The sequence below is a fragment of the Hyperoodon ampullatus genome (assembly GCF_949752795.1).
Source record: "Hyperoodon ampullatus genome assembly, chromosome: 15".
NCBI lineage: Eukaryota > Metazoa > Chordata > Mammalia > Artiodactyla > Ziphiidae > Hyperoodon > Hyperoodon ampullatus.
Window position 1 is genome coordinate 16,965,458 of NC_136928.1, and position 26,219 is coordinate 16,991,676.

At 40.8% G+C, this 26,219-nt stretch overlaps 1 long non-coding RNA gene across 1 annotated transcript in view; it reads left to right on the forward strand.

Moving 5' to 3' along the window:
- Positions 1-26,219, forward strand: part of LOC307063997 — a 61,762-nt gene that overhangs the window by 1,411 nt on the left and 34,132 nt on the right. The window lies entirely within an intron of this gene.

The window sequence follows — 26,219 nt, forward strand, 5'->3', positions numbered from 1 at the left end:
ACCCATAGGAAGTCATTTTCTTGAGAGAAAACAGTTGTCAAGTTGCCTTCTATGAAAAGATATTAAATAATAGAAAAACTTAAGCTTTCTTTATGCTTGATTCATTTTTCCCTATGCACATTAATTGGCTACAGTATTGTTTAAATAATGATATAATATAGAAGTGATACAAAAAGCAAAAGGACACTGCTGATTTTAGAATATTTGTTTTCATGTTAAGCATCTAAGACACATCAGTTATGTGAAATGAAAACATGATGACCCAAAACCTATGGGATGCAGCAACTGCAGTTCTAAGAGGGAAGTTTAGAGCAATACAGTCCTACCTCAAGAAACAGGAAAAATCTCAAATAAACAACCTAACCTTACACCTAAAGCAATTAGAGAAAGAAAAACAAAGAAGACCCAAAGTTAGCAAAAGGAAAGAAATCATTAAGATCACATCAGAAATAAACAAAAAAGAAATGACGGAAACAGTAGCAAAGATCAGTAAAACTAAAAGCTGGTTCTTTGAGAAGAGAAGCAAAATTGATAAACCATTAGTCAGACTCATCAGGAAAAAAAGGGAGAAGATGCAAATCAACAGTTAGAAATGAAGAAGGAGAAGTAACAACTGACACTGCAGAAATACAAAGGATCATGAGAGATGACTACAAGCAACTCTATGCCAATAAAATGGACAACCTGGAAGAAATGGACAAATTATTAGAAAAGCATAACCTTCCGAGACCGAACCAGGAAGGAATAGAAAATATAAACAGACCAATCACAAGTGCTGAAATTGAGACTGTGATTAAAAATCTTGCAAGAAACAAAAGCCCAGGACCAGATGGCTTCACAGGCAAATTCTATCCAACATTTAGAGAAGAGCTAACACGTCTCCTTCTCAAGCTCTTCCAAAATGTAGCAGAAGGAGCAACACTCCCAAACTCATTCTACAAGGCCACCATCACCCTGATACCAAAACCAGACAAATATGTCACATTGATAGAAAACTACAGGCCAATATCATTGATGAACAGAGATGAAAAAATCCTCAACAAAATACTAGCAAACAGAATCCAGCAGCACATTAAAAGGATCATACACCACGATCAAGTGGGGCTTATCCCAGGATGCAAGGATTCTTCAATATACGCAAATCAATCAATGTGATAAACCATATTAACAAATTGAAGGAGTAAAACAATATGATCATCTCAATAGATGCAGAAAAAGCTTTTGACAAAATTCAACACCCATTTATGATAAAAAGCATCCAGAAACTAGGCATAGAGGGAACTTACCTCAATATAATAAAGGCCATGTATGACAAACCCATAGCTAACATCGTTCTCAATGGTGAGAAACTGAAACCCTTTCCTCTAAGATCAGGAACAAGACAAGGTTGTCCACTCTCACCACTATTATTCAACATAGTTTTGGAAGTTTTAGCCGCAGCAATCAGAGGAGAAAAAGAAATAAAAGGAATCCAAATTGGAAAAGAAGAAGTAAAGCTGTCACTGTTTGCAGATGACATGCTACTTTACATAGAGAATCCTAAAGATGCTACCAGAAAACTACTAGAGCTAATCAATGAATTTGGTAAAGTAGCAGGATACAAAATGCGCAGAAACCTCTTGCATTCCTGGACACCAATGATGAAAAATCTGAAAGAGAAATGAAGGAAACACTCCCATTTACCATTGCAACAAAAAGAATAAAATACCTAGGAATAAACCTACCTAAGGAGACAAAAGACCTGTATGCAGAAAAGTGTAAGACACTGATGAAAGAAATGAAAGATGATTCAAATAGATGGAGAGGACTACCATGTTCTTGGATTGGAAGAATCAACATTGTGAAAATGACTATACGACCCAAAGCAATCTACAGATTCAGTGCAATTCCCATCAAACTAGCAATGGCATTTTTCACAGAACTAGAACAAAAATTTTCACAATTTGTACGGAAACACAAAAGACCCTGAATAGCCAAAGCAATGTTGAGAAAGAAAAACGAGCTGGAGGAATCAGGCTCCCAGACTTCATACTATACTACAAAGCTACAGTAATCAAGACAGTATGGTACTGGCACAAAAACAGAAATATAGATCAGTGGAACAGGACAGAAAGCGCGGAGATAAAGCCACGCACATATGGTCACCTTATTTTTGATAAAGGAGGCAAGAATACACAATGGAAAAAAGAGAGCCTCTTCTATAAGTGGTGCTGAGAAAACTGGACAGCTACATGTTAAAGAATGAAATGAGAACACTCCCTAACACCATACGAAAAATAAAGTCAAAATGGATTAATGACCTAAATATACAGCCAGACACTATAAAACTCTTCAAGGACAACATAGGCAGAACAGTCTATGACATAAATCACAGCAAGATCCTTTTTGACCCACCTCCTAGAGAAATGGAAATAAAAATAAACAAATGGGACCTAATGAAATGTAAAAGCTTTTGCACATCAAAAGAAAACCTAAACAAGATGAAAAGACCACCCTCAGAATGGGAGAAAATATTTGCAAACAAAGCAGCTGACAAAGGATCAATCTCCAAAATTCACAAACATCTCTTGCAACTCAATATCAAAAAAACAAAGAACCCAATCCACAAATGGGCAGAAGGCCTAAATAGACATTTCTCCAAAGAAGATATAGAGATTGCCAACAAACACATGAAAGAATGCTCAACATCACTAATCATTCGAGAAATGCAAATCAAAGCTACAATGAGGTATCACCTCATACCAGTCAGAATGGCCATCATCAAAAAATCTACAAACCGTAAATGCTGCAGAGGCTGTGGAGAAAAGGGAAGCCTCTTGCACTGTTGTTGGGAATGTAAATTGATACAGCCACTATGGAGGTCAGTATGGAGGTTCCTTAAAAAACTAAAAATAGAGCTACCATATGACTCAGCAATCCCACTACTGGGCATATACCCTGAGAAAACCATACTTCAAAAAGAGTCATGTGCCACAATGTTCATTGCAGCTCTATTTACAACAGCCAGGGTATGGAAGCAACCTATGTGTCCATCGATAGATGAATGGATAAAGAAGATGTGGCACATATATATAATGGAATATTACTCAGCCATAAAAAGAAACAAAATTGAGTTATTTGTAGTGAGGTGAATGGAGCTAGAGACTGCTATAGAGAGTGAAGTAAGTCTGAAAGAGAAAAATAAATACCCTATGCTAACACGTATATATGGTATCTAAAAAAAAAAAAATGTTCTGAAGAACCTAGGGGCAGGATAGGAATAAAGACACAGATGTAGAAAATGGACTTGAGGACACGGGGAGTGGGAAGGGTAAGCTGGGATGAAGTGAGAGAGTGGCATGGACGTATATACACTACGAAATGTGAAATAGATAGCTAGTGGGAAGCAGCCGCATAGCACAGGGAGATCAGCTCAGTGCTTTGTTACCACCTAGAGGGGTGGGATAGGGAGGGTGGGAGGGAGACACAAGAGGGAGGAGATATGGTGATATATGTATATATATAGCTGATTCACTTTTTAATAAAGCATGAACTAACACACCATTTTAAAGTAAGTATAACCGAATAAAGATGTTAAAAAAGAAAAGAAAAGAAAAGAAAAGATTGAATCTGACCAGAACCCATGTGTAATCACAGCTCGGCATTTAACAACTGGTTTAATTCCTTATCATAAATATACAACCAGGCCAGAGGCATCCAGTATTTATAATAAATATCAGTGACATGATAGTATCATCATGAGACCTCTGTGTATTCTTTCTGATTCAGATGAAACCCAAATTTTCTGTCTCCCCACAAAACTTACTTTTTCTATTTTCATGCATTGACTGCATAATTGATTTTGGAGAGCTGTTCCATCTGTGTTTTGAGTTGGGCTGAAGTAAGCAGTCTCCCTCTCAGTGGGTATGCCTACTCATAACTCGGACAAAATACAGCATGGAATACACATTGGATGTTTTGGTTTTATCTATCAGGTTGATTTACAAATGATGCCAGCGGTTGTATCGTCACAATAGCAGCTTTCAAACTTTTTTTCCCCCCAGTGATTGATTCCTTTTACAAATATAATTTTCTCTAGAACTCCAAAGTATAAAGTATATTATGAAAATACTGATTTGACAGGCAGGTAGCTGAAAATGGTAATGGACTGCTGTGTGCTCTCAGGACACTCTGCAGTTATTATTTACCCAGAAACCCATGGGAGGTATAGTAAGAAATCCCATTTCAAAATTGCATCACCAACAATGCCTAACTACTGCTTGTATTTTTTTTTTTTTTTTTTTTTTTTTTTTTTTTTTTTTTTTTGTGGTACGCGGGCCTCTCACTGTTGTGGCCTCTCCCGTTGCGGAGCACAGGCTCCGGATGCACAGGCTCAGCAGCCATGGCTCACGGGCCCAGCCGCTCCGCGGCATATGGGATCCTCCCAGACCGGGGCACGAACCCGTATCCCCTGCATCGGCAGGCGGACTCTCAACCACTGCGCCACCAGGGAGGCCCTGTATTTTTTTTTTAATTTTTATATTTTGCGGTACGCGGGCCTCTCACTGCTGTGGCCTCTCCCTTTGCGGAGCACAGGCTCCGGACGCGCAGGCTCAGCGGCCATGGCTCACGGGCCTAGCCGCTCTGCGGCATGTGGGATCTTCCCAGACCGGGGCACAAACGCGCATCCCCTGCATCGGCAGGCGGACTCTCAACCACTGCGCCACCAGGGAAGCCCTTGTATTTCTTATCATAAGCATCAAAGTCAGGGAAGAAGCACACAAAACTTCTAATAAGTACTAAAAGATGTATAACTAAGTAATATTAAAACATTATCTGTTAGAAATTAGTTATTGAGTAATTGACTATTATGTGATAAGACTGGGTTCCAGGTAGATGAGTCTGAATTTTACATGGTATAGAAATTGGAGGGGCATGTTATTGTAGAAGTGGGTTACTGATATGGGAAAACGGAATTCTCTTATTATATAAATCTTAGAGAAGGGACAGTTTACCGTGATAAACTTAAATGATATGTACTTAGCCAATTGTACCAATAGGCCAGTCTGTGCGATGTTCAAGGAACATGGATTTTCCATTCTCTGAGGTCCTATCCAGTTGCATGAAACCCAGAATGGTGTCTCATCTAACCCTTTATGATCCTGAAAACTGTTTGTCACCCTGAAAATCCAGCATGATTCCCCAACATGATTGCAAAATCTGCCATTAATCAAGCAGCCCTTGTAACCTGGCTCTAGCAGTTTCTCACTATACCACTAGCACCATCTTGCCTCATTGCCCAAAGGTTGCATGATAAGACTAGGTACTGCACATGCCCAATATGGACTGGTTTAGCATATAGGCTTTGACAAAGGCTTTCACAGACATGAGGACTTGATTACACATCTTTAGAAATGAGAGCAAACCAGGTACTGCTGTTTTTAAAAAAATGACCAGGGCCAATCTACACACTTACTAATAAATAACATATTTAAAGTAAGGTCATTTATATACACAAATTTGGTAGGAGTCTTAACACTGAGATTTGCAGACAAGAATGAGTTAACCAGACATGCCTTGCAAGGGGGTTCACCAAAATGTGTTAAAACCTAATATATATCACTTGTGAGTCAGTGACTCCTAGAATATTCCCACAGTGTTAAAATATACATTAAAAATAAAAAATTTGGACTAAATTATTTGTGACACCTGAAACAACTATGCAGAATTTTAGGGCTTCTAGAAACATAGCTTAAAAATAAATCCTAAAATGAGGTCCCTGGCTTGGAGAATTTGGATTATTGCCGTTTTACCAATGGAGAAAAAGCAAACAAATCAAAAAATGACTTAGGCATGATTACATAGTAACTCAATGGCAGGCCTGAAGAGTGGAACTCAGGGTTTCTGTGCTGAAATCCAGGAATCCAATGAGCTAAACTTCCAGTAAGTAGAGTATAGCACTGAAGTTCCAGACGACAGCTATATCATTGAGTTTGGTATAAAATAAAATTCATTTCATTCAAGTGAGAACTGTTAGTTGCTCAAAAATAATATTGGGATATAACTTCCTGTTACTTTGACTTTGCTCCTAATCCATGCCTGATGGCTTGGTAATGATAAAAAATCAAAGTGTAAAGTTATGTGCAGGAATACTCATTAGACTTGGAGGACAGAACCAGTAATGGGAAGGAATTGTAGGCTACTGTCTTAGGCTGTGAAGTCATTCATAATAAGTTTCTTACTAGCTTTTGGGCCACCATGTTGTCCTGAATATCAAGCGTTAATCAACTCAGCTTGTAGACTGTAAAGTGTCTATAGGAAACAGAGTGTCATTTGATTTTCCCTAAAGTGATGCTGAAGCACATTGGCAATAGATTAACATTTTAAAGGACCATCATTTAAAGAAATGCTTTTCCTCAAAGAGTGAAATTCAGAACAACCTATTCTAGCCTTAAAGTTCGGATGGCTCTTTGTTTGCATCCAACTTCATTCTGATGGGAAATTTTGGACAGTCCCCTTCCCTCATTGTGGAGAGTCAGGGGGAGCTCAGATAAGGTGCTTGCCTTGAAAATGCATGATGAAGTTTGAGTAGTGAAGGAAGATGTAGGGGTGAGTATTCACTAAAGGCATTTAGTTTTCTCATTCAGAAGATAAGTTCAGATTTTCCCAAAAGGTAGGAAAAGATCTAGAAATGGAAGACAAAGCTGAGAGTAGAAGTAGGACAATGTGAGATCAGGTGGGCATGGAGCATGGAAGGATCTCTTTTTCTCTTTGTTGATTTTCAACTGGTTTATTGGCTTTATTGGTGTATTAGTTTTGGAGAGAAGGTGTGAACGTAGGCTTTGTGTATGTACAATCTTCTCGTTTCCTTTTACTGAGAATCTCTGGTACAGGGTGGGATTAGGCTCAGTGATAGTGGGTATGAGTCAGCAAAGGAACAGATCTCAAGAAATAGTTCAATTGAAGAATTTTAATAACGAACTAATAATTTCATAAGAAGATAGGGCATGTTTCAGCCCACAAAGGGAATATTTTATTGAAAAATACACTCTCTCCATAGTATGTGCTTGTACCCACTGGGGTAATTCTGGGAGTTAGATAATGCTTTGAAGTTAGTTGGGTGGTTTGAAGGTTTCTACCACTCTGTTCCTGAAAAGGTGTTTTTCATCTTTCTTGTTGATAATAATGCTTACAGGCTTTGTAGAGTAGATACAGTGATGCAGAATAAACTCAATAGATAGAACAAATAGGTAGCTAAAATACCTCTCAATGGAAGGGGACCAAATGCATTGTGAATAACCAAGTGTTCATTTTATTCCAAGGAGGGGGTTGGGTAAATGACCCTGGTTCTGTGCCAGATGTTGTTTAACAACTGGAGCTAGTGGCGATGGAGTCTTGCTGTGTCACTTCAGAAAGGACGTGTTGACTACCATTGTCAGTCTATCTGGTGGCAGTCTTTGTCGTCATTCGCCACAGCCGAGAAGGCAGGCGTCTCACACAAAGTTGTTTAGTTGACAGATGTTTCTTGCGTGGAAGCTCCGAGTTAGCTACCTTTGTAGAGTTTCCTATCCAGCTCAAGCTGGGACTACAGGAACCATTCAGCAAATGAACACTGACTCTACCAGCTGTTGCATCTACAGCACACGGAGGCTTTTCAGCTTGTCTGAAGCCTGGTGCAATTTGTCTGCACAGGTGCTGCAGGTGGAAAGGTATTAGACTTTCATTAACGCTGGCATTTCACTAGAGGCATTCAAGCCTCCCAGAGCTGGAAAGGGTTGCACTCTTAAATGTTAGGATTCAAAGGACATTCAGATCTTAAGGAGAGAAGCAGGGACATGTAGGCAATGGCCCTCTTTGTTTATAATGTCTCCTTGGTTTCTGAAATCATTCAGTGTTTTGTCCTCCCCTGCCGCTCTGGATGCTGCCGTGCCAGATTCATTAACTGATTAACCCCCCTTTTCATTTTCATGTGAAATGATTCTAACGTTTAAGTAATGAACCCTGGTCTCACTGTTGTGCTGCTGACCTTGGGCTTGTTTTGAATTTGCTAGCTGGCTGCAGCTTACTCTTCAAGCCTTGCCTAAAGTTATCATTCTGTGATGAGATATGAAGAAAATTGGTTAGAAATGGTCCAAAAGACTGAACCAATACAGGAATGGATGATTTTTTTCACCCAAACAGAGATGGAAGAGAGGGAAGTAGGATAACTGCATCTTGGTGGGACATGGCATGTCTGAAGTGAGTGGGAAAGGGAGATGAATATGGAAATTCTTTAGCCCTTGCAGTAGAGAGTGGGGGTAGAGGGATAGCTTTAAGTTCCCTTTAGTTTATTTAAGAAATGATTTTATCCTCACATCTGAATGGTCTGAGTACAAATCCAAGTTAATTACAGTGGAACCCGTTGGACTCCTGATGTTATGGTGGGAGTCCTATACCTGCTTTATGAGTTGGCTGCATAAGATGGGTCTTTGATTCTAGTCTGTGTTTCTGTTAGAAAGGATGTTAGGATAGTGACGTATCTTAGGGGTATCAGTGCATTGTGCTGTGATACTCCTTCTTTTCTTTCCTTCTCTCCCCACCTTCTTCCTTCTCCTCAGAACATATAGAAGCCAGAAATTTCCTAACCTCTTTTTACCTTCAATTTTTAAAACATTGACCATGTCCCTGGCTCTGTGCCAGGTAATGTTGAGTCATTAGCCCATTTAATATCCTCAGCAAGCAGCAGAAGTAAGCATTATCAGCACCATGTTACAGACAGAAAATTGAGGCTCAGAGAGGTAACGACACTAATGTCAGGTCATGTAACTAATAAGTGATAAGGCTGAGATTCAGATCCATATCTCACTACAAAAGCCGCCTTTCCCCCACATGACTGATGTGCATTGACTTTCAATCCGTGTTTTCTTTAAAAAACTTTGGAGAGAGACCAAGTCCTTGACTTGGGTTAGAAAGGTGTTTCATAGACCTGAATCTCAAAATGCTTAAATTACTGAAATAACAAACAGTAAGAAGTCCAGACCTTCTCCACATTTGGAATCGTTGTTCTTCCCATAGTCTTGTGTCTGTTTCGTCAAATATGAGTTGATTATGTTTCAATAAAAAAGGCCACTGAAACATAAAGCTGGGTGATTTAAAGTCATCTTTCGAGGCTTGACAGTCGGTGAATGTTTTATTCTCCTCTGTTGCTATGTCACAAGGACAAACGTAGATCTGATTATAAAATGCAATTGTGTTCCTCTCCGTATTCTACACAGAAAGTGTTATTAAGCCGTGGTGACCTTTACTCACAAGAAACGTGGTTGGCGAGTCACAGAAAGTGTGAGCAATTGCTCTCCCATGAAGCCCTGCTCCTGTGAATGGAGAGATGTCTTTTGGTAAAATGTAGCCATCTGGGAGGATGTAGGAAGGTTGAATACTGAGAAGTAAAGTGATGTGGGTCTTATGGATGGTTGTTGTGAAGTAGATCATTTGTCTAAATCCCAAACCCTGAAATGGCTATCTCTATGAAATGGAACATAGCTTTTATGATATGAATATTCAGTGACCTGACATCAATAAAAAGAGGAATAAAAAGAAGAAAAGCACATAGGTCAATTACATTTTTCCCACCTGGAGAGGTCTTTGCCGCTGAAGCTTGGCATGTCTCTGGACGCAGAGCATCCTTCTGGTGTGTGCTTCAGGCATTGTGCGCAGGTGTCTGGTTGCCATTGTGCTGCCAGTGGGCTGGGGGGCCACTTGCTGATGGAGCTCATTGGCAGCTCTTTGTGTATCTTCCTGCTCCCACGAAGCATCATGTCTTTATCTTCTTCCTTCACTGCCTACCTCAGGCACAGCAGGGGGATTGGATCCTCTAGCACCACCATGAACTTGAGAGCTTTGCCTCTGCTCTTAAATCTTGCCAAAAGCTTAATTGACACGTTTTCTTGAAAATTCTTTTTTACGTTATAACTAAATCTTTTGGAGCTTTTTCCAGGTTACTTTGTTGGAGTTTTCTCTTACTTGCTGTGAATTTGCTCTTAGTTCTCAATTCGTGGAAGTATCAAATTTGGTCTGTCTTTTATTCATGGTTAATTTTACGTTATTCATTATCCATTGATATTTTAACTCCTTTAAGCATATTTAATGGTGGTACACGTCATGCCAAACACGTCTGAGTTTCTCAGATCCATCTGAAGCAGAGAGGATGAAAAAAAAATCAGAATCTTCACTTTTCCAGAGGAAGGGGGGCCAGACCTTCTAATATTGTAAAATGTGTGAAATCATTGCTGTCTCCAACCGCAAGATTGTTTCAGCATCCATGAGGCAATTTTATGTGTTTTTGGAATGAGATCCTTTAGTTTCTCTCTGTATTACATTTAGTGTCTGATAAACAATCCCTACTGCCTACACTTTTGTCCTGTTAGTAGTCTAAAGACTTCATTCTCACAAACTGTACCAGTTGACTTTTATCTCCCCTGTTATAATAAGTAGTTTGATGTCTGTTATAAGTAGCCTTGCCAGTAATGTTCGAGAATCATCAGGTTCACTAAAATCCCTTTGGGCTGAAATGTTTTCAGTATTCCTGCTCACCTCATTGTGTTCAACCAGCCCTTCTAAGCTTTCCTTAATGTTTCCATTGATTTCCTTCCTAAGTCACAGTCCCTATGACCAGTCCTGCCATTGCAGGTGCACTCAGAGTTCACCCTGGTGGATCACAGGTTCTCATGTCTATCAAATGAAGTGGGATGATATTGTAAAGAAGAAATACGTTAAGTCCGTATGGCTGGCATCTCATGAAACTCACTTGGCATGTGGGCTAACATGCTTTCATGATTTTATAGTCTTTGTTTTTAAAAAATGTTTGAAAACATTGTGGTAAAATATATATAACATGTAATTTACCATTTTAACCATTTTATAAAAAGGTATACACTTCAGTGGCATTCACACTGTTGTGCAACCATCACTACTATCCACTTCGAGGACTTTTTTCATCTCGTAAGATGGGAACCCGGTGCTCATTAAACAATAACTCCTCTTTCCTCTCTTCCCCCAGCCCCTGGCAACTATCATTCTACTTTCTGTCTCTATGAATTTGACTATTGTAGGTATCGTATATAGGTGAGGTAATATACAGTATTTGTCCTTTTGTGACTGGCTTATTTCACTTCACATACTATCTTCAAGGTTCATCCATGTTGTAGCGTGTGTCAGAATTTCTTTCCTTTTTAAGGTTGCATAATATTTCACTCTAGGTGTATACCACATTTTCTTTATCCATGCATGCGTTGATGCACAATTGGGTTGTTTCCTCCTTTTGGCTATTGTGAATACTACTGCTATGAATGTGGGTGGGCAAATATCTTTTCACATCCTTGCTTTCAATTCTTTTGGGTATATATCCAAAAGTGGAATTGTTGGATCAGATAGTAATCCTATTTTTAATTTTTTGAGGAACTGCCGTACTACTTTCCACAGTGTTGCACTGTTTTATATTCCCACCAGCAGCGCACAAGAGTTCCGATTTCTCCGCATCTTCACCAATAGTTATTTTCTGTTTTTTTGATAATAACCATTCTGACGAATGGGAAGTGGTGTCTCACTGTGGTTTTGATTTGTATTTCCCTAAATTAGAGATGTAAAGCCATCTCTTCATGCGCTTATTAGATATTTGTATATTTTCTTTGAAGAAATTCCTATTCAAGTCCTTTGCCCATTTTTAAATTGAGTTGTTTGTTTGTTTTGTTGTTGAGTTGTAGGAGTTCTGTTTATATACTTGATATTAACCCTTTGTCAGACATATAATTTGCAAATATTTTGTTTCATTCCAAGAGCTGCCTTTTCACTTTGTTGATAGTACAAAAGTTGGATGCATAAAAGTTTTAAATTTTGATATAGTCCAATTTACCTATTTTTTTCTTTTGCTGCTTCTGCAGCCTTTGTCTTTTTATATTCAATCTTTTATAGTGTTTTTATCTTGAAAGAATCATCTTGGTTATTTTACTCTTTCCTCAAGATTCATGTTCTAGACCTTTACTTAACCTCACTGCTAAGCATGCTTTTCACTCTCACAGACACTAAAATCTAGCCTGGAGTGTTGCTCCACGCGGAAGGTGAGTGGGCAGGCTGCAAGGGACCTTACATCCCCATGCTTTTACTTAGGCTTTCTCTAGGTTGAAGTTGTGTTATAAACAATAACGTATGATTTGGTTTGTTGGATAGCCTCAGAATTCCACTTTCTTTTCCATCCATGTATTCACTGTTCATTGGTGCTTGTATTTTCTATTTGTGCAGTTACTTTTCTATTAGTGTTATCTGAAAAATGAATGAGTATTCTAGATACCCTCATCTAGGTCAGGGTTTTTGTAACTTCTTTCTTTAAAGCACTTGAACCCCTTTTCTAACAAAAGCTTAAGTAGAAGCTCAGTACAGTGGGTAAGAGCAGTGGTTACTCAGGAGCAGGGAATGAAGATGTTCAGCTCACTGCTTTCCCTCCTCCAGCCCTTGAACCTTTCCCTTTGAACCTGGATGGAGGCTCTGTGGAGCCGAGTTTGCTCAGGACAGAAAAGCCTGTTGATAAGGCAGGAGATGAATTACAGTCATTCACTTCCCACTTCTCCAGTCCTACTTACATCAAAGCAATTCAACTTTTGTATGGTAAATGTATTTAGGAATCCATGTACTATTCAGCTTAAACTACAGGGTTCTCTCAAACTGGAAATCAAATAAACAAACATTCCCCCACCCCCTCAAAAAAACCAGGTTTCTCTGCCTGAAATTGTTGTTCAGAAACCTCCAATCGACTTTACTGACCAAAACGATAACCCACACATGCCAAGGACTTGTAACCATGATACATGATACACTTCTTGGGACACCCCATTGTGCATAGTGACCCATTTTATTGATGAGTATTTCACATAGGAAGATTCAAAAGCCAGAGGAGAGTCCCCTGGTAAGGAGGCCACCTACTGAGACACAGGAAACTTAATTTTGATCCACAGACATTTTTTTTTTTTTTTTGCGGTACACGGGCCTCTCACTGCTGTGGCCCCTCCCGCTGCGGAGCACAGGCTCCGGACGCACAAGCTCAGCAGCCATGGCCCACGGGCCCAGCCGCTCCACAGCATGTGGGACCCTCCCAGACCAGGGCACGAACCCATGTCCCCTGCATCGGCAGGCGGACTCTCAACCACTGCGCCACCAGGGAAGCCCCAGATCCACAGACATTTTAAACTAGAAAGGAACTTGGAGATCGGTAGCCCAAGAGGCAGCAAGAGTGGTGTGTTTGGTTTGCACAGAATTTAAAAAATTAGTTGCCAGCATTAAAAAAAAACCCAGCAGTGTTTATATAAACATTACAAATAAAGATAAAAATCTTGATTTTAGCCTCTCTTGGAAAAATCATAACATGTGACACTAGGCCCATGGTCCTGTATGGCACTGATGAATTACAGGAGGCCTTTAAAAACTCTCAGTGTTGGGCTTCCTTGGTGGCGCAGTGGTTGAGAGTCCGCCTGCCGATGCGGGGGACACGGGTTCGTGCCCCGGTCCGGGAAGATCCCACATGCCGCGGAGCGGCTGGGCCCGTGAGCCATGGCCGCTGAGCCTGCGCCTCTGGAGCCTGTGCTCTGCAACGGAAGAGGCCACGACAGCGAGAGGCCCGCGTACCGCAAAAAAAAATTAAAAAAAATAAAATAAAATCCCAGTGTCCAGTCTGCATCCCAGACAAATTAAATGATATTCTCTGTGGTTAGCACTCAGACGTCAGTATATATTTAAAAAATTGTACTAAAAACACATGACAGTGATTATCATCTAAGTCATTTTAAGCGTACAGTTTAGTGTTTTAAGTGTATTCACATTGTTGTGCAACAGACTTCTAGAACTTTTTCATCTTGCAGAACTGAAACTCGATACCCATTAAACACTAATTCCCCCACCCTCCTTCTTCCAGCCCTTCCTTGGCAACCACTTTTCTACTTTCTGTTTCTATGATTTTGAGTACTCTACATACTTCATATGAGAGGAATCGTACAGTATTTGTCCTTTTGTGACTGTCTTATTTTGCTTAGCATCATGTCCTCAGGTTTCATCCTTCTTTTTTTTTAAGGCTGTATAATATTTCATTGTTTGTATGTCCATTCATCTGTGAAGGAATATTTTGTTTGCTTCCACCTCCTGACTATTGTGAATAATGTTGCAGAGTGTGCAGATTTATTTCTGAGATCCTGCTTTGAATTATTTTGCATATAAACCCAGAAGTGGGATTGCTGGATCATATGGTAATTTTATTTTTAATTTTTTGAGGAACTTCTGTATTATTTTCTATAGTGGCCGCACCATTTCTCATTCCCAGCAAGAGGGCACAGGGTTCTAACCTCTCCATGTCCTCTCCAACACTTGTTATTTCTGTTCTTTTGACAGTGGCCATCCCAATGGGTGTGAGATAATGTCTCATTGTGGCCTTGATTTGCATTTCTCTTAAGTTTAGTGATGTTGAGCATCTTTTCATGTGCTTGTTGGCCATTTGTATATCTTCACTGGAGACTTGTCTATTCAAGTTCTTTGCACTTAAAAAATCAGTTATTTGTGGTTTTTTTTGTTGAGTTGTGGAAGTTCCTCAGATATTTTGGATATTAATCCCACATTAGATATAAGATTTTCAAATATTTTTCCCATTCCAATAGGTTGCCTTGTCATTCTGTTGATTGTTTCCTTACCTGCATGGAAGTTTGAAAATTTGATGTAGGCCTATTTGTCTACTTTTGCATTGTTGTATGTGCTTTTAGTATCATATCCCAGAAATTATTGCCAAATGTAATGTCCTAAAATTTTTACCCTATGCTTGCTTCTAGGAGTTTTATAGTTTTGGTCCTGTACTTCTTTCTTTCTTTTTTTTTTTTTTTTTTTTTTTTTTGCGGTACGCGGGCCTCTCATTGTTGTGGCCTGTCCTGTTGTGGAGCACAGACTCCGCACGCGCAAGCTCAGCGGCCATGGCTTACGGGCCTAGCCGCTCCGCGGCATGGGGGATCGTCCCGGACCAGGGGAACGAACCCATGTCCCCTGCATCGGCAGGCGGACTCTCAACCACTGCGCCACAGGGAACCCCTGTACTTCGTTCTTTAATTTATTCTTTTGCAAGTAGATATCCAGTTTTCCAATATCATTTGTTTAAGAGATTGTGTTTTCCCCATTGTGTATTTTTGGCACCTTTGTCAAAAATCGTTTGGCCATATAAGCAAGGGTTAATTTCTAGGCTCTCTACTCTGTTAAGTTGGTCTAAATGTTTTTCTACAAGTACCATACCACTTTGATTGCTGTTGCTTTGTACTGTGTTTTGAAATCAGGAAGTGTGAGGCTTCTAACTTTGTTCTTTTACAAGATTGTTATGGCTACTTGACGCTCCATAAGAATCATAAGATATTTTTCTGCTAGTGGGATTTTGATCGGAATTGCATTCAATTTGTAGATTTCTTTGGGTAGCGTGGCCATTTTAACGATATTCCAGTCCTTGAGCATGGGATGTCTTTCCATTTATATACAAATACAATCTTCCTTGATATCTTTAAGCAGTGTTTTGTAGTTTTCAATGTACAAGTTTTTCACCTTCTTGGCTAAGTTTATACCTAAGCATTTTCTCCTTCTTGATGCTGCTGTGAGATTATTTTCTTAATTCTCTTTCAGATTGATCATTGTTAATGTATAAAAATGCAACTGCATTGTGTTTGTTAATTTTGTATTCTGCAACTTTGCTAAAATTATTTCTTGGGTTCAGCAGGTTTGTTTGTGTGTGTGTGTGTGTGTGTAATCTTTAGGAATTTTTGTGCCTAATATGTCATCTGTAAACAGAGATCATTTTACTTCTTCCTTTCAAATTTGGATGCCTTTTATTTTATTTTTGTGTGTGTCTGATTTCTCTGGCTAGGACATTTAGTACTATGTCGAATAGTAGTGATGAGAGTGGGTATCTTTTCCGTCTTCCTGGTCTTAGAGGAAAAGCTTTAAGTCTTTCACTGCAGAGTATGATGTTAGCTGTCGGTTTTTCATATATGGCTTTTATTATGTTGAAGTACTTTCCTTCTATTAATAGTTTGCTGTGTTTTTATCAGGAAAGGGTATTAAACTTTTGTCAAATGTTTTTTCTACATCAGTTGATATAATCACGTGGTTTTGTCTTTCCTTCTGTTAATTTGCTGTATTACAATGATTGATTTTCATATGTTTAATCATCACTGCATTTCATTTGGGCATGGTGTATAGTACTTTTTTGTTGTTGTTGTTGTTGTGGCCTCTCCCGTTGTGGAGCACAGGCTCCGGACGCACAGGCCCAGCGTCCATGGCTCACGGGCCCAGCCGCTCCGCAGCACGTGGGATCCTCCCAGACCGGGGCACGAACCCGCCTCCCCTGCATCGGCAGGCGGACGCTCAACCACCGCGCCACCAGGGAAGCCCGTATAGTACTTTTAATGTGCTGTTAAATTCAGTTCTCAAACTTTTGGGGGTTGTGAATCCCATTGAGAATCTGTGAAAGACATAGACTCTCTCTCGGGTAAATGAATTTCAGCACATAGAATATTTTAGAAATAACTTTGAAGGCTTCGTAGAGTGCCCGGAAGTTCTTCTTGGGGTCCTCTAAGGACAACTAACCTTTGTTGTCTGATTACCATGCTAAGAACTATGTGATGCATGTTACCTGAGTCATCTCAATTAATTCCAGCAATGACCTGATGAGACAGGTTCTATGTTATACTCATTCTATAAGATGAGGAAATGGAGGAAGTAAGCAGAGGAGCTGAGATGAAAACCTAGACAGTCTGGTGCCAGAGCTGGAGACCCATGGAGTTCAGTTTGAGACCCCTTGGCTTGGAGAATTTGATTTGATTCTAGGCTGAATTCTAATCTGAAGGAGCATCAAGAGTATTGGACAATGACGGGGGTTCTGAGTCCCCAAGGGACTCAACGGTGTGATCCATAGATGAGCAGCTTTTGACATCACCTGAGTGCTTGTTACAAATGCAAGCACTCAGTTAACACCCCAGAACTCTAGAATTTTAACAAGATCCTTCAGGAGATTTGTGTGCACATTAAAGTTTGAGAAGCATTGGCTTAGGCCCTGTGGCATTAACAATTTTGACACCCTCTGAGACCATTTCGAACTTAAAATGAAATTTTTGGTAGCTTTGGGTGATATTGCTTATTGGTTCCTGGTGAACTGACTGATAGTGATGGTTGTGGGGAAGGTGATATTAGGAGAGGTGGAGTCAGCCCTAAATGAGTGTGTGTGACAGCAACATATTTGCACCCAGTATGTCCCCCTTCTCCGAGGTCACTGTAAGATGTCTTTCGAATATTCTTTTAAAATGATAGCATTCTAGAATTGAGAAACAAATGGATGAAAGTGCCATTCTCACTTGTTAGCTGCATGCCTTCCAGCAGCACAGGCTGATTCTGGGTAGTACTAGGCTATGGAGAGCCATGAAAGCTTCAAAAGGAAAAGCTTTCATCTCTCGTGAATATTTCCTGCCAGGCACCATTGCTGTGGTAGGTCTTTAAGGACCAGTGGGGGTGTGTCACTCCTGGGGAGCAGGTGTCCTCTGAGCTGATTGCCTGCGGCCCCCTCCTGATACCCTTACTCTATGACCCGATTTCTGACCTCCAATGTTGGCTATTGTCTTAGAGCCCTGCTCAGCTTTGGCGTCAGTGCCTCCCTTGGAATCAGTTGCCTCTTGGATTGTTACCATCTTCAGTTGGATTCTGCAAGTAATCCCTTTCTTGTTTTTGAACTATAATAAGTTGAACTTCCTATGGCTAAGTGATGGCATATCCCTAAGCCAGAGCTTTTACCAAGCAGTAGTTCTTACACTCAGATCTCTCCTCATGTGGGACCTTCTTTGTCATCGAGAGCAGTCATTATGATTAATTCAGAGGATCACAGGAAAGGACTTTTTTTTTAACCCTTTCAGGTACATTCTGGAATGTAGGAACATCCTGTAGAATAGTGAGGTTAAATGAGTACAATGTCCTCACAGACAGGTTTTTTTGATGAGAACTCGAGTCCAGCAAAGAGTTTGTAGTTAATTTAATAGGTTCTGGGATAGAGATTGGACTTTTGTGATGATGAGTGAAGAGATTATCATTTGGATACTAGGAGAGCTGTGTGTGCTTTTCTTTCTCTGAGCATGGAGCGTGAAATCTATTTAGAGGTGTAACCATGAGCCCCAAATGAGAAGTCTCTTAGAACAAGAAACAAAAAAGGCACTGCTAATAATTGTGATTCCTGTACCAAGAGTGCTCTGTGAAAGTGGTGCTAAGAATTCCCCTTTAAAAGCATCATATGTCATTAGATTTTAAAGTTCAGTACAACTTCCTCAACTGATAAAGCTGGAGGATGCACTGTTTCAGAATGTTTAATATGGGGTTCTATATTTGAGTTAACTAGACGGGGAACACAGAGAGAAAATGGAAATTATAGACATTTATATGATTACCACTGAAGTATATTGATATTTGGCATGGAAATATTATCCCCTAAAATGCAAGGAAATGCACATCCTGGACATTAGACAAACACAGATACCATTGAATATGTGGGTCCTGAGAATTTTGCTTTTCCTTTAATTACTCATTTGAAACAAGTGATGACTGAAAGAGTAAGCAATATGTAGTCAGCTCTTCAGCTGGGGGAATATTTCAGTGTGAGATGTGGATCCATTAAGGTCTTTTGATGTGTAGATTAATTTTTTTTATTAATTAACCATTGTGCAGAAGTCAGAGCAAATGGCTGTTTTCCACAGGAATAGAGGAACCAGTGCAAACCTTGGAAATGTCAATGTGCCGACCACCTTGAAAAGGTTGTTCAATGGAAGGTCTTTTTTAAAAGAAATTTCGGTATAGTTGATGTACAATAGTATATAAGTTATGATGTAGTGTTTCACGATTTTTAAAGGTTATACTCATTTACACTTATCATAAAATATTGGCTATATCAATGGGAGATCCTAAATTGCCAGTTTACTTACAGTGCCTGGGAATGTTTCTTCATTGGGAAACACCTAATATAATTAAACTAAATTAAATTAATTCATACTCGGCTTAGTTCCAAAGAAGAGTCAAGCTATTACAGATGTTGCTTTCCTAAAACATAGGATAATTCAAGGTTGCCTAAGGAGACAAAGTGCATCAGTTGTGGAATCATCTATGTGTCATCTGCTGATGTTTCACTAGTGATCATTGAATCATTCAGAATTCTATAAACAATATTCTTCCACCAGGGTAAAGAAGTCCGCACTGCAGTTCACTGTTTCTTGGCAGTTGTGAAAAATGCAATCGGAGAAGTTGTCAGGGACCTTAATTAAAGCTCCCGGAGTGACTCTTTTGCATATGCAAATTATCCTCACTGGAGAAGCCTCTGTTTACATACTGAAGGGTCTGACAAATACTGATTGCAACTGTCCGTGTATTTTGGGGTGTTTGTCTCAAGTACCACAAACACGTTTATTCTGGTGATATTCTGAAGGGAATGGTATGAAAATAAACTCTCTAATGTTTCACAAGCTGATGTGTCAGCAGCCTTGAAATTGAGAAAAATGAGCTTTGAAAGGAAGAAATGGGTGAAGTTGGAGCAGGTGATTGGGGACCAGGAACAAGGGAAAGATAAAACATCAGTGAGTCACAGTGGTGGAAGGGCACTGACATTTGAATGGAAGAGAGTCCAAGAAAAAAGGAAATTAGAGAAACAAAGATAAATGAACAGAGAAGAAGTATTTGTCAATTTTTTCATCAGGATTTAAACTTTTTAAAAAGTATTTTTCTTTCCTTTTTGCGTTAATGTTTATAAGCACTTGTTGATGCAACTGGCACTGTACTAGATGCTTTATTTTAAATTTTATTATTACAACCCTGTGAGGAGGCTAATAGTGTTTAAATGTGTTTAATAATGATTAAATGTGTGAGCCCTAGAGTTTGATCGTCTGGAGTTGGAATACCTGAGGTGTCACCTATTGGCTGTATGATCTTGGGCATAGTAAGCTTTTTGTACCCCAGTTTCTTCATCTGCAGAATAGTGGCAATAATAATAATATATAATAATAATTATTATTAATAATAGAATACCAACATTATCATATTATTATGATATACTATATAACTATATATTATTATTAACCTAATCTCTTAATATTATTATATTAGTAATACTATTATTATTATTAATATTATTATTACTATATCTCGCTTTCCGGGCGGCTGGGACGCAGGTGGGCCTGGCGGGTCCGCGCGGCCTCGGGGCCGGAACCCGGTGTCCCCGCCCACCCCAGCGTCCGCCGCGCGCCCGCCGCGCGCCGAGCCCCACGCCCCGCGCTTCCGTCCTGGGTCTCGGTGGCCGGAGGCGCATCCGGCTCCGCGGGACAGGCGGGCGCCGAGGTCGCTTGTGTTGGGGGTAGTGGTGCGGCGAGGATCCGGCGCCTCCGCGGAGCATGGCGGGTCAGGGGCTGGGGGCGCCGCGCCTTGCTATGCCCTCCGCACTTTCCCGGCTCTGAAGCCTTGAGAACACGGCCAGGCAGCGGTAGTTTAATGGGGAGTTTGCCTGCTGGGAACTAGGGGCCTGCTGGGGTCTCAGTTCTTGGCTGGCCCCGAACACGAGGTTGCCAAGCGTGTGACGGCAGCAGGTAGGAGTGAGCCGCTGGTGCAGTGATGAGCAGGGAAGGAAGGACACTGGCTGTTGGCCTGTGAACCTAGGCAAGAATGACCAGCCAACACAATCCAGACCAAGGTCCGTGGGCCCAGCTCGGTCCTGTGCGGCTGGTCAGTGGAATCGACCTGCAGGTGTGGCTCTTGTCACTCTAGGGCTGGCTTCAGGACAGATGAGGCCAGGGAACCGTCCTGGATTCTCCAGGAGGGTGCTCCGGAGTGGAGCCGGGGGGCTGTGCCCGGCTCAGCACGGTGGCCACGCACGTCCAGTCTGCCGGCCAGGGCAGTGGGGAGCCGGGGGAAGTCATGGCCTTGGGAGTCTCCTCCTGCTGTAAAAGAACCCGCAGGCTTATAAAATAACTTTTGTGTGGAATGTTGGTGGGTTGAAAAGCAGTTCTGTGTGCTTTTCCCCCTCAGTGTGGATCAGCAGTGCTGAGGCAGCAGGCGTCATACAGAAGTGTGAGCAGAGACCATCTGGAATCCCCGAACTCCAGGGAAACTAGAGGTGACAGCCAGCCTAGTGAAGAGGACAGGAGCTGGGGGCGGTGGCGCTGGCAGCAGCCCAGCAGGCACCCCTCGTCTCAGGGCCCTAGTCCTGGATCCAGCCGGGTGGTCAGGGGAGCTGCAAGGTCTTCTGGGTGAGCAGAGCCCACAGTCCTGAGCTGTTCTTCGCTGTGTTTGCGTCGTCTCCCCCCATCCAAGGGGAGAAATCTAGATGAGGTTTAAGAATCAGTGCTTTAAGAATGTGGATCTCATAGGTGAAACCTCGGAACACATGTTTTCAGCACAAGGTGTTAAAGTGAATGGAAGGATTCAATGCCTTTTCCAGGAGAGTGTCTCCATGTGGGCAGAATTAGAGAATAAATGGGTCTTGAATTTAAAAAAAAAAATATATATATATATATATATATATATATATATCATAAGGTTACGGTGAGAATTAGAAGGTTAATATATGCAAAGAGTGTACACATGGAAGCACTCAATAATGACTGGCCATTGTTATTACCATTTATATTAATATTCCAGTTAAGTGGTTGAGCATCAGAAAAATCAAGTCACATTCTTCAGGTACACCAGTTAGTTTCAGACCCAGTTGAATGTGACTTTAGTGCCTGTGCTTTTAATCACATCCCATAAGGAGACAGCAGAGCTATTTTCTAACTGCAACATTAACTGACTCTTTTTTAAGTTACTTAAACTCTCTGATTTTGTTTGGGTTCCCCCCTAAAGCAGATTCTATGACAAGGGCTTGATGAATGGTCCCTAGGGAATGTGATTTTTCTTGAAGTGTATATTAACGATTTATTAAATAACGACTGTAGCCAAATCTGATAAAGCAGGATAAGCACAGCAGATTGGGAAGAGTGCAACAGGGAAGAAAGGAAGCCAATCCAAGGATGCAGTTTTAAGAGGGTGGCCGGGTGCAGCTGGGGCTCAATGCTAGCAGGGCCGCACTGGAGTTATACAGAATATGCCTCAGAATGGTCCACCAGGGATGGGGAAAGGTGAGTGTTTATTTCCCAGTTCCTATCCTATGTTAATCAAGCGTTGCTCCAGGGGTGTTAATTTCCTTGTACTTACAGTTTTGCACATGACCCATCACAGCCCAGAATCTCAGTGGACAGAGAAGCTTGGGCCAGAAAGCAAGTGACGGGCAGTGCAGCAGAGGTGTGTCATTTTGTCAAAGGTTATATCTGCGGCACAGCTGGTTGCCACAGCCATTTGAGCAAAGCCGTGCGCCAAGGGGTTATAAAGGTGTTTAGCACCTTCTGCCTACTGGAATACACATATTGATTCCATGAGATATTTGCTTCACGTTTGCATAGGTAAATTTTCTGTCATTCACACTCAGTTATTGAGGTGATTCAATGAGATGTGTGTACAAGTGCTCTGAAAGCTATGTCATGTAGACTATTACACTACACATGTGATATTGAGATCTCCAAAGCTGAAGGTCAAGCAGTGGTTGAACAATTTTTTTAACCCATTAGTCTGTAGGTACTTTTGAACTCAACACCTCTCTCATTTCATGTAAGTAATAAACCTTTCATACCTTCTTGTTGTGTGTCATCAGTCTTGACTTTCCAACCAGATTTTGGGTGGGGGGTTTATTCTGTTTCTTCAGAGTGGTTACAACACAAAGAAATCTGGATTTCAGCCGAAAAAAATCACCTCAAGACCGCAACAGGGCATACTTCACTGAATTCCAAACTGATTGCTGATGTGATCCTTTGGATTGGAAAAGTCCAAACAGTTCATCTGCCCCATCCCTGGTCATTTGGCTAGTGGCTGTCTTGGATGCTGGACCCTAATATTCTAAGGTAAAAATAGAAGAGCAGAGAATAAAAGTTTATGCTGACTAGGTTAAAATCTGAGCCAGTCTGGCACTTTCTGTCTTGAGTGGAAATCAATCTGTGTTCTACTTTCAGAGCTAAAATACAGTTATGAAATGTTGAATTTTCTTTTTTAAAAAAATATCTATCTATCTATCTATCTGTCTATTTATTTGGCTGTGCCAGGTCTTAGTTGTGACCTGCAGGGTCTTTGTTGCAGCGTGTGGGATGTTTTAATTGCGGCATGCGGGATCTAGTTCCCTGACCAGGGATTGAACCTGGGGCCCCCGCACTGGGAGCATAGAATCTCAACCGCTGGACCACCAGGGAAGTCCCGAAATGTTGAATTTTCAATGTTATTTTTCTGCTTTGTGTTTGAATTCTCACTTCTTCACTTACCTGCTGTGGGATGTTGGTCACATTACTTCACCTCTTTGGGCTTCAATTTCCTCATTGCAAACTTGAGATAATATTAATAGTAAATCCAAAGAACTGTTACGAGGATGACTGTAATGTGTTTGGAACATAAAGACATTCAATTCATGTTAGCTGCTAATATTATTGTTATTATCATTATATGTTTTGACAAAGATCTGTAGGTTTATTTTTTGAGTGTTTAAATGTAATGGTTATTTCTATTAATTGAATTTAGTGATGAGCTGCTCTAATCTGACATTTATATGAAATATAGAGGCTCTTAGAATTATCTTGATGTCTTGACTGAGAGAGAAGTTTAAATGCTTTTGACCCTCTGGGGAGCCCTCTGACATCATGAAATCACATATCCTTTCTAAAGTTGATTTTCTAAACAGAAAATTGATAGCCCGGTCCATAACTGATTTAGAAACAATTGGAAAATGTCAGGTAACTTGCAAAGGAATAATGATTTTGCTGCTGCTACTGTGTATTAATAGAGGTTGTTTCCCACTTCAAGAGCTGCAAGTGCCTTGTGTTCTTATTCCAGGTACTTGACATGTACCCTGTGAAGGTGATTTGGGCACACATGGTACCTATGTAACAGATCTCTATCTCATAGACTTATGTAAAAGAATATAAGTGTAGCCCAGTGTAATAGTCTGACCGCATTTTTAAAGCATTTTAATTAATTTATTTTTATTTTTTAAAATTAAAAAAAACTTTTAAAAATTTAAAAATTTTTGTATCTTTAACGTTTTTTAAATTAAACAAATTTTAAAAATATTTTAGATTTTATTTACTTTAAATTTTGTCTGACCCCATTTATTTGATGTTTGCTGACATCTTAAACCTCATCCTTCCCTCCTCCCCTTGTGCCCCACTTCCGGGAAATCTGATAAGAAAGTCTGAGTGAGGGCTTCCCTGGTGGCGCCAGTGGTTGAGAGTCCGCCTGCCTATGCAGGGGACGCGGGCTCATGCCCCGGTCCGGGAAGATGCCACATGCCGCGGAGCGGCTGGGCCCATGAGCCATGGCCGCTGAGCCTGCGCGTCCGGAGCCTGTGCTCCGCGACGGGAGAGGCCACAACAGTCAGAGGCCCGCATACCACCAAAAAAAAAAAAAAAAAACAGAAAAAAAAAGAAAGTCTGAGTACTTCCACCTTTGGTGTTGATGGGAAGTTCAAGCCACACAAGCCCCTGCCTGTGCACAGAGGCCCTCATACCAGCCTCACCCTCTAACCACCATAAAAGCCCCCGCAGGTCTTCTTCCAGCTCTCACAAACCATTTTCAGTCCAGCTTATGAAGGCTACCCTGCTCTCCCCAGAAAGCCTCATTAAGTAAGTAATAAACCTTTCATACCCTCTTCCTGTGTGTCATCAGTCTTGACATTCCAACCAAATTTGGGGTGGGAGATCCATTCTGTTTCATCAGAGTGGTTACAACGCAGAGATATTGGCGTGTACTGAAAGGAACCAGGGTTTCTTGGAGAACTAAGTCCAGGTTTGGGGCAAGGACAATACAAGGTAAGTCTGGGATATCTTGTCATACTGTAAAGCAGGGAAGTGCTCCAAGACTAATGGGATCATGTCAAAAGAATAACAGAAGCCAGGATGAAGGGGCTTCCACTTGTCAAAATGGGACAATTTGAGCATTGAAAAGAAGAATGATGGTACGAGATTATATCACATTGAACATAAATCTAGAGTGATAGAAAGAAGAGGGGAAAGAGAGGGAGAGAGAAGAAATAAGTAGGAAAGCTCTTCTTTACAGAAGATTATAGTAAATGTAGAAAAAGGAGAGAATTTTTTTTAAAAATCACCATTTTGCACCTGAATGCAATTCAAGCAAAGATCATCAAAGAATACTAAAACTTTTGAGTAAAATGTTGTTGGAGGTGGCGAGAGGTATTATCCCATGGATTATGTGTTTCCATTGCCAAGGAAAATTAACCTTTAGAATAGATACCTGACACAATGGGAGGCATACAGTGTCCCCTGTATGCTATGTAGTACTTATGCCAAAATATTTAACCTGATTCTCGTAGTGAAGAACAATTACATATAGAATGTGGGGCATAATATAGGACAACTGTCCTGAATTTTTCAATGTTGTGAAAATAGAAACAGAAACAAAAAGAATGCTCTTCAGGAAAAGATGTAAGATACTAAAAGACAGGGCTTCCCTGGTGGCGCAGTGGTTGAGAGTCCGCCTGCCCATGCAGGGGACACGGGTTTGTGCCCCGGTCTGGGAAGATCCCACATGCCGCGGAGCGGCTGGGCCCGTGAGCCATGGCCGCTGAGCCTGCGCGTCCGGAGCCTGTGCTCCGCAACAGGAGAGGCCACAACAGTGAGAGGCCCGCGTAGAGCAAAAAAAAAAAAAAGATAAGATACTAAAAGACATAATCAAAGGCAATGTGTGAACCTTGATTTGACCCTAGATTGAAAAAGTAAAACAATTAAAAAAAACAATTTTGGTCAACTGGGGAAATTTGAATGTGGATATATGAAAGTGATACTCTGATTATATAGGAGAACACTCATTCTTAGCAAATGTGTGATATTTAGGGATGAACTGTCATGGTGTCTGGAACTTATTTTCAAATGGTAGAGCAAGAAAGTATATATATATATATACACATATATATATATGTATATATATATATATTTTTTTTTTTTTTTTTTTTTTGCGGTACACGGGCCTCTCACTGTTGTGGCCTCTCCCGTTGCGGAGCACAGTCTCCGCACGTGCAGGCTCAGCGGCCACGGCCCACGGGCCCAGCCCCTCTGCGGCATGTGGGATCTTCCCGGACCAGGGCATGA